General features: G+C 36.8%; 1 protein-coding gene across 1 annotated transcript in view; it reads left to right on the top strand.

Moving 5' to 3' along the window:
• The first annotated feature begins 9,898 nt into the window (after window positions 1-9,898).
• LOC144976938 (Y+L amino acid transporter 2-like) overlaps window positions 9,899-10,437 on the top strand; it is a 48,544-nt gene continuing 48,005 nt past the window's right edge. The window contains exon 1 of the mRNA XM_078921563.1: window positions 9,899-9,915. The gene's annotated coding sequence lies outside the window, so the exon portion shown is untranslated. The remainder of the gene's footprint in view (window positions 9,916-10,437) is intronic.

Raw genomic sequence — 10,437 nt, 5'->3', positions numbered from 1 at the left:
TAGAAGATGGCTGGCAAGGAAAGAGTTAAAACTTTAGGCTGAAAACTTCTCCTTCAAATATCGATCGATTTAAATGACTATTATCTTGTCAAAAACTCTCAAGAGCAGATCCATTCATTGAAGACTTGATTTTTTCCATGACTTTCCTGCCTCAAATTTGAGATCTGAAAATCATCCTGTCATGGCACTCACTGGTTGCTAGGACATAACCTAGCAGTCGGACGCTTGGGTGAGTAATTTTAGTTATATTTAGTCAAAAAGTTACTACCCTTCGCTCGCGTCACACCTTCGTACCCTTATTGTACACAATAGAGTCGAGTCAGCACTACTGTCATCATGTCAAATAAAGAGCTCATCACCATATTACAATGACAGATTGAACAACAAAATGAGCAAATGAAGCAAGTCGTTGAACGACAAGAAAAGTAAATGGAAATGTTCATGAAACTTATGATCGGTAGCAATACATATTTACGAAAACCTCCAGCAATTCCGAACTTTGTCGCATTCGACCCTGCCTTAGAGATATGGAGCGACTACTGGCAACGTTTTAATACATTTTTAACTGCTCACTCCGTGCCTGATGAGAAGAAAGCAGACGTGTTCCTTGTCAACCAATCGCCGGTTGTTTATAAAATACTGACTAACATGGCGAGTCAAGAAACACCAGCTAAGGCGATAACCGCGCTCAGTCTTGCAGAAATCGAAAAAATATATTATGGAGCAGTACCACCCTAGACTATTTGTTGTCAGATAACGTTAAAAATTTTGGATTGGCCTCCAGAGGAAACCAGCTGTCACATGCGCTTTCTCATCCATTGAAAACCCCTTGGATGAAGCCATGCATACCTGTTTTATGTGCGAGTTAACAAAACAGCTGTTTTTGAAGCGCTATTCAAGCACAAGGAGGACGAGCTTTCGTTTAATAAAGCAATCGAGGTCGCCACGGAGATAGAAGATGCCTCAAGAGTGGCTGACGAGACTGCATTATCTGTTCAACCTGAGGTCAATAAAATTAAGCCTCAAAGAAAACAGATTCCGATAATTCAGCAAGGCAGTCAAAACAAACAGCGTATTAAACGTTCGAATGAAAACAGACAGAGCCGACAACGGAGTTTGACAATAAGAATAAAACCTGCTCGAGATGCGATTGGGCGCCACAACAGACAAAACTGCAAATTCAAAACAGCCATTTGTCGCTTCTGCCAGTAAACTGGACACATCGAGAGAGCCTGTAGACGTAAAAAGAGAATGTCGAGTTCACCTCACGTTAACACGATTCGTCGCATATCACGGGTCAATTTCGTTTCAGTGGCACCACTTAAGTTAGCTACGACTGTATCCAACCATGAAATTGTTTTCGAAATCGATACAGGGATAGGTGACAATTTCATTTCAATAGGACATGGGAGAGGATTGGCAAACCACAACTCTCTTATGCTAACATTAAGTATCAATGTGCATCTAACCAGGAACTCCCCGTAATTGAAACTGTTTTCTTGCCAGTGTGTGAAAGATAAGTGCCGCGAAATAAACTTTGTTGTCACCACTATACCGTTACACTTATTAGGATGTTCTGCCATACAACTGCTCAATGTTTCGGTAGATCAACTGTTTCAAACGAAAAAAGTAAAATCTGTTCGTAGTAAGCCCGCAACAGACATGTTACATCTTCAAAAGCCATGTAAACAAGTGTGTGAAGAATTTCCTGATGTCTTCAAATCAGAACTCAGTAAATTGAAATATTTTGAACTTGACATTAAATTCAAAGCCGATGTGACGCCCGTGTTTCAAAAGCCTCGATCCGTCCCAGATGCGATTCAGGACGACCTCAACAAAAGCTTGGATGCCGGTATTGCAAAGGGTATTTGGAAACCTATATCTTTCAACGAATTTGGAACACCGATTGTTCCAATAAAAAAAAGAAGACAACCAGTGGTGAGAGACCGAAAATTCGAGACTACTCTGTTACAGTTCATCCGCAATTGGAAACTCACAGATATCCGATACCGTTACCCGAGGATTTCATGTGCAAATTGGGAGGAGGCTAAGGATTTTCCAAAATCGACATAGCCTAGGCTTACACACAAATCCCGTTGTCACTAAAATCGCAAGAACGCCTCGCACTCAGCACGCATAAAGGTGTTCTTCTTCAAACAAGACTACCTTTTGGCATCCGTTCAGCTCCGGATATTTTCAACAAATAATGGATCAACTGACTCAGGATCTTCCAGGTGTCGCAGTCTATATCGACGATATCCTTGTGAGTGACAAGGATGCCACCGATCATTTACACAATCTGCAAAGATTATTACAGCGACTTCATGATAAGCCACTACGCTGTAGTCTCCAAAAATGTTCTTTCTCAGAACCACAGTGTGAGTATTTGGGTCATCTACTATCAAAAGACGGCATTGCAAAAGGTACAAAAGTTGATGCAATCACTAAAAAGCCGCCACCCACTAATGTATTGAGCCTAAAATCGTTCTTAGCACAAGTACAATTTTATTTGAAATTTTTACCAAATCTTTCAACTGTCTTAGAGCCACTCTATCAGTTAACTAAGAAAGAAATTAAATTGAAATGGACAGATAAAGAACAAACAGCTTTTCAACATGTGAAGAGACTTCTTTGTGACGGAACAATTCTTGTGCATTTTGATCCATCTCTCGACGTGGGTATATCTTGTGACGCATCAAATGTTGGAATTGGAGTCGTATTGTTCCATCGCTTACCAGATGGTAGTGAAAGACCGATTGCCAATGCTTCTAAAATTTTAAACAATACTCAGCAAAGATACAGTCAGATTCAGAAAGAAGCGTTATTAATCATTTTGCGCTGAGTAAATTTTATAAATTTCTTTACGGTCGCAATTTGATACTTGTCAACGATCACAAGCTTTATTGTCGCTCTTTGGTTGAAGAAAACCAGTATCTGCTTTAGCTGCCAACCGCGTCGTAAATGGTCTAAATCAGATTCCAAAACGGACAATCTTAAACCATTCTTCAAGATAAAGGACACGCTGTCAACGTATAATGGATGTTTATTCTACGGATCAAGAATCGTTATTCCTAAGAGCCCTCAACGTGACGTCCTCAATGTCCTCCACCACGGTCATTTCGGCATGCAACGCATGAAACAATTAGCGCGAACGATCGTATATTGGCCAGGAATTGATTCTGACATCGTCAATCCATCGTTTCATGGATGTGTTACGTGTGCAGAACATCAAAACAACCCACCAAAGGAGCCAAACCATCCATGGATAACCTCAGACTCACCGTGGAGTCGAGTACACATCGATTACGCAGTGAATTTTATGGGCAATAACTGGTTAGTAATAGTCGACGTCTACTCGAATTACCCATGCATTCATGCCACCAGTTCGACGTTAACGAAAGCAAAACTAGCTTTCTGGAAGAGGACTTCGCTCACTTCGGATATCCTCACGCAATCGTGTCGGACAACGCAGCATGCTCAACTTCTGACGAATTTCAGACATTGTGTAGGAAGAGGGAAATCAAACATCTCACTGGAGCTCCCTATCATCCCGCTACAAACGGTGCCGCAGAACGACTTGTGGGACGTTTTAAAAAGGCTTTGAGAAAATCGCCTTTTCCTCCAAGACAAACCTTGAAACAATTTCTTATGCAATATCGTCGCACACCATTAGCTTCCGGTTCGTCACCGAGTGAATTGCTTCATGGATGTCAAATTCGTACATTGATCAATACAATTCTCCCATTCTCCACCTCAAATTCCAAACCACTTATAGCAAAAACGCTTTATGAAGTTGGGACAAACATTTATTCGTTACGTTTTGCTAATCTAAATGATGGAGAGGCGAAATGGATTCCCGCTACTGTCACCAAAGTGTTGGGACCACGTCATGTCATGGTAACTCTCCAGAGAGACGGAACAAGGTGGAAGCGTCATATTGAACAAATAAAACCACGTTACAACCTTCCTCGTCAAAACGTATCTGCTTCAGCAAATGATACCATACAGGACGATTTCGTTACTAATCCTATCGGTGATTATTGTGGGCGTTCATCATTGAATGCAGCTACTCCCGGAGCAGATTCGAATCGTGAATCGGATCGTGTCTAACTGAGAAGATCGTGTCGTAACAGAAAATTCCCCGATCGACTTAAACTTCTAAACTTCAAAATACTTCTCAGGCTAAACAGGGAGGTGTTATGGACTTATACATCAAGTTACGCTTGGAAAGGTTTGCTCCCCTTTGTTATTAGTTAATTTGATTTTAGTTACAACTTAATTAGTTATTATTCATTAAGTCCATTGTTTAAATTAGTATTTGTGCCCTAGAGAAGGTTGCGCTCTTTGTTCCTTACTTTCCATGTTTGAGTTATTTATACTGCTTTTCGTACTTACAATGTTGTTGCGATATATTTGTATACACTCTAACTTATACTCAGTAATAAAACTGTTCTCTCACATGATCACTTAGCACTTCTGAGTTGAGTGATCAAGATGAGGGTAATTTAAATCGATCGATATTTGAAGGACGGGTTTTCTGGTGGCCAAATGTTTAAAAACATGTTTTTCTTTCTTTTCATTAGCTGTCTAATTCAGTCCCCTGATTAGTGACAAACTCAAATAGCAAGGATGGAAACGCACAGAACTGCCATCTAAGCGTTCGAATGTGTTTGTGTGATTTCTGAGTTGCGTACCCTCGTAGAAACCATCACGCCTAGATAAATAGTGTTCGCGTCTAAGTTGTCTGTATGGTGTTTACAGTTTTGGACCCAACTAAGAGGCCCCATACACTTGGTGCTTTCTACTGGTGACGATCTGGAAACAGACACGGCTGAAGCACATCGTAATGAAATCGCAATGTGAATGGCCAAATACCTGGGCGACAAGCCGAGGGACGGTTGGTCGCTCGCAAATCCCGCCTTTCAGGCTTTCGAATGATATGTAGTAATAGCTATAATAATGCAACATGTCGAGAGAGAGAGAGAGAGAGAGAGAGAGAGAGAGAGAGAGAGAGAGAGAGAGAGAGAGATATATATATATATATATATATATATAGAGAGAGAGAGAGAGAGATAGATAGATAGAGAGAAAGAGAGAGGGGAATGCTGTATGCAATAAATAAAACAAACACAACTTGTGTTTTTATGTAGCGCTATAATCACTAAAGGTGCTCAAGCGAGGTATTCATTTACTACGTAAACAAGATGAGAGAATGCGAGAAGGAGGAGAGAGCGGATGGAGTGAGTAACGTTCTTGGATATGTATAGTAGGAAGCAAATTGACGTCACTCATCTCTTTATATTGTTTTTAGACACCCATTTTTGTGATTAATTCTCATTAAATTATATCAGACTATAAACGTTCAAGGTTCCACATAGATAGAACGAAGATGACATCACTCAGGCCTTTGTTATTGTTTATTATTGTCATCCATGTTTGTGAGTATTTCTCACGAAACTGTATTAACCAGATTATAAACGTTTAAGATTACACATTGTTTTGTGTTTTGGTCCGTTAAAATTCAGGATGGCAATGTTGTGAGATTCGTAGCCAAACGCATACTATCTATAGATAGAACTAAGAATAGAACTAATAGAGTTAAGAAGCTCAAAACATTGCCATCAGGAGGCTAATATATATATATATATATATATATATATATATATATTAATATTGTAGTGATATCTTTCAAATCGCTCTCAACTTTCCCAGGATTTAAAATAAATCAATATATATTCTCAATACCTACTCTCGCAGCGTCGTGTTAATCGTTATTGCACTAGGCACAATTAAACAAGACCATGTGTTATAGCTACGGAATTGACACCGCATTGAAACTGCTTCAATTCACACCTTGGTGCTAGGCAAGATGGACCATGTGTTTGACCGTCAATGTAACGGGCACACATAACCGACGTATTTAGGAATTAACAAAATTACAGACGCAGTACACGATTGGTCTAAAGAAAATAACCAATAGTAAACCAGGCAAGCCCAAATCCTGGAATATTGTTGGTTCCTTGTGATTCACCAACTCTCGAGAGAAATACATATAAGCGATAACAGTGATCAATATCGCTCTCTCCCATTTAATCTGTTTATAGCTCACTGCTTCTCTAGGGAACTCAAAATTTCTTCATAGCGAGAAACATGTGTGAATGAGGGTGGGTGATGGACATACATTATGTTAAAATCAATTAATAAATTAAACTAGTGTGTGTAGGAGTGATAATTAATATTTTGTTTCGTCTGGCCGTGAGTAGAGACAACCATATATAATGAAATCAATAACTCATGTTATTAACAGTAATTGATAACTCATGTTATTATAAGATAATCATTCACTATCTTTATCTATATATATATATATATATATATATATATATATATATATATATATATATATATATATATATATATTATATATATTATTGTATATATAGTGTGTATGACTTCCAGCTGAATGCATTACATGATACGAATTACATTTACTAATGTTCTATCACTAATACACGATAGTTCTATTTAGTATTTATATGCATCGATTATTATGTTCTCATTGGTACATATGTTTCCCCATCCCACTATCTTTCATGTGTCCCGTTAATTAAATTTTCTGATCAGTGGTGATGTCAAGGGTATTAATTGAAATCCCTCACGACTCTACTATTTATTGAATATTAAAATGTTGCAACCTAGTCAAAGATTTGCTCCGGTATTTTCACAGATCGGTTACTAACCAAACCTGCATAGGTTACTGACAAACATGTATCGGGTTACCGATCAACCATGCCCCTGAGAACAAACAAATGTACATTTTGCTACAAGTGATATAGAGTGGAATCTTACAAGCGATCCACTGAAACTACTGGAACGAAACGGCCTGTCCCATATAACAGAACAAACCTTAGTGCCGCCACCAGTCACCTCTAAACATAAGCACACTTAAAAAAGAAAAATGAATAGTTTGTGATACGGGATCAAAATTAAATACCCATAACCTAAATTTAATCAATTAAAACCAGCACAATTATTCTTTGGCTAATTATGTGTTAACTTTTTATTGTATGAGGCAATTTTGCTGATTTATATTAAAGTACTTCTTCTTTAACGGGGATTGATACTTACCTTCTGAACCTACCGATCCCTATATAACGTTCCAATAATCTACCACTACTTCTACTACATATTTCTTTAAACCTAAAACTATTCTCTTACTATCAGTCAAGTTGTCTGGAGCTTTTTACCCGACAATATCAGGGAAACATAAGAGTGGCACATATTAACTAGTCTATGAGGAAACTATCTGACTCGTATCTCTCTACTCCTACTTGCCACCCTCCAACATAGACGTGACAAATATTATTTCTTCTTCTTCTTCTTCTTCTTCTTCTTCTTCTTCTTCTTCTTCTTCTTCTTCTTCTTTCTTTTATTATTATTATTATTATTATTATTATCATTATTATTATTATTATTATTATTATTATTATTATTATTATTATTATTATTATTATTATTATTATTATTATTATTATTATTATCATGAGAAAGATGATGATAATGATGATGATGATGATGATGATGATGATGATGATGATGATGATGATGATGATGATGATGATGATGATTCCAATTGCTGTCAAGAAATATAATATTATTTTTCCTTTGTTCAATATTTTGCAAAATTATAGATACAATCTTTTATACTATCCAATACACTTTAGCAGAATAAAGCTGGCGCATTACAATACACCATTGCACAAGATGCGGGTTGGCAGCTGGGTATGCGAACTGAAATTATGGGATGTTTTTATCATTGCTGTGATCGAAAACAGTTTGTTTCTGTTTGACACAACTTGTTTTTGTTTAGTTAAATTGAATACTTCACAGTTTGACATCAGTAATAATTGCTCTTTGTTATAATATGATAAAGGCTTAGGGGGGGGGGGGGCTGTAATTTTATTCAACTGTCACGCCGGTGTGGACTAATTTAAACAGGATAATCAATTACATTTATTTTTTCAACATGTCATAGCTATAGTGGTGGTACACTTCTACCATCTTTTCCTGACCGTGAAAAGTCATTCAAAGTAGGTATTTGGTTTTGATTTAAACCAGTCTTCTGAAGCTCTTAAAACTTCAATTTCGTCTTCAAAACGTTTGTCTTTTAGTTTTTTTATTCGAGTGTGTGTGTGTGTGTGTGTGTGCGTGTGTGTGTGTTTGCGTGTGTGTGTTGGGAGAGGGGGGGGGCGAAGGGGGATTATTTACTGGTCCAATTTGAATGTTTTCACGACTGGTCCAATTTGACTCCTCCCAGTCTTATATTATTGTTTCATGCACGAAACAATAGTATAAAGCGTGGCGGGCGGGTTGAAATTAAGGTAATAAGTTGACTTTAGCCAGTTCATTGTAGAATTCTGGTTAACAAAAACCCTCATTTTTAAAGATATGACCAGACAACTTGTCCAAATAACAATCGAATTAAATGACCCTCATCTTGGCAAATCTGGGACTTCGCGAAGTCCAAGGTTTGAGAGTTTTTGCCCAAGATGAGGGTCATTTAAATCGATTGACATTGGAAGGACGAATCCAATGGCTAAATTTCTAAGTGCGTATTTTTCAAGGGTACTAATTTTACTGGTTATGAGACAACCTATGTTTTTTTACATGGCTCTAAACTATGGGAACAATGGCGAACACCCGTATGAAATATTTCTCCGACGAGCATAAAGGGTATCCAGAGGGAAAAAAACCCCATAAATTTGATAATGTTTTGACTTTCACACATTCTGATCACAAGGTATATGAAAAGTTCTAGCCAGCATGAAAAAGAACAGTGAACTGTTTTATATTTTTTAATGGTGATAAATGAGGAGTAAACTCACAAAACCGGTTAAGTAGCATAATTCATCATTCAAGGAAAAGTGCAATTTTTTGTTATTTATTTTATGACTTAAAAGAGAAAAATACATATCTTGTTTGTCTTGTTAATGCTATGCTTTTAGCTAAATTACTCATAATATCCACCAGCCGGATAAAACGTACCAACACACAAAACTATGTATAAACTTAACCGTTTATTGATTGATATGATTTAATGAGAACTGGTCATAAAAATGAACGGCTGTGGCCTGTAAAAGTAATTAACAAAATACCTAACGGGGAACAATGACCTGATTGCTTTGAAAATTATTATTTTCCTAATGATTCTAATGTGCCAAAACGATTGCTAAAGAGTGTTAACTCAATTTCTATCTGGACTTGACTAAGCAGGTTTTGAATGTCCTCTCCTCTGTTACTATCGTGATAAACTTACTGGTTTCTACCGCATTGCCGTTGATTTAAAAACACAGTATATGCAATGTTAACCAAATAGCACATACTGTGTTCTTTAATAAAACGGCAGCGTAGCTCTCATGGCTTAATATAATACTTCCATAGCAATATATTGTGTCGATACAAAAAAAAAGTGGAAAGTGGGCTGTTTATAATAGTACTAAGAACACCATCGAACATTTTTCGAAATACATTACTGTTAACTTCATGGTCGTCCTCCACCATTGTTTACGCAATCTGTAATCAGTGTCAAGCGAAGTCCCAGGTTTGAGAGTTTTGGCCAAGATGAGGGTCAGTTAAATCGATCGATATTTGAAGTACGACTTTTCTGGCCAAATTTTTAAATAAGCGTTTTATCTATAGTACGGCAGAGTAAACAAAGGCTGCTATGAGCTGATCAGCTAGTAAGCATTATAAAAGCGGTCATGGTCTGTGACATCAAAACATTTTTTTAGATCTTTCTGTTCAAAAGACTACCGCAATCATTTGAACTTGGTGACCTACGTTTCATTCCATGGGATATTTTTTTCAGGACAAACAAGGCATTACAATATAATTATCGTGTTGGCCACAATTAAGGTGCTATCATTTAAACTTGGATTCACAATGTCATAAAGGCAAAATCATTTCAATGCTTAAAAGCAAACTTTGTTGTGAAAATTTTGTACACACACATGCACAACCACACACACACACACACACACACACACATACACGCACACACTCACACACATACACACATACATATATATATATATATATATATATATATATATATATATATATTATATAATTGAATCGTGTTTGATATAATCAGTGATGATAATGACAATTTGTCAAAAAGGTGGAATATGTATCGGTCCATCGATCAAACCCAAACAAAATCATAACATAAAATATCATGGTTTCATATTCTACATTACTATTTCTATAGTGTACATTTATTCTTAATAGTAAATATATAGCTCACTTTATATCATTTAAAAAATGAATTGTCCTTTCCTTAAAACGATTTTTTCAAAATACCTTCTATTCAATAGATTTAAAATTAACTTTTGGTCAAAAGGCCTGAAAGTATTTGCTTTTACTTGTTTTATCTTT

This window comes from Berghia stephanieae, chromosome 7, assembly GCF_034508935.2.
Source record: "Berghia stephanieae isolate SIO BIC M18660-M18661 chromosome 7, UCSD_Bste_1.3, whole genome shotgun sequence".
Classification (NCBI taxonomy): domain Eukaryota; kingdom Metazoa; phylum Mollusca; class Gastropoda; order Nudibranchia; family Aeolidiidae; genus Berghia; species Berghia stephanieae.
This window is presented reverse-complemented; position numbering and strand designations above follow the sequence as displayed.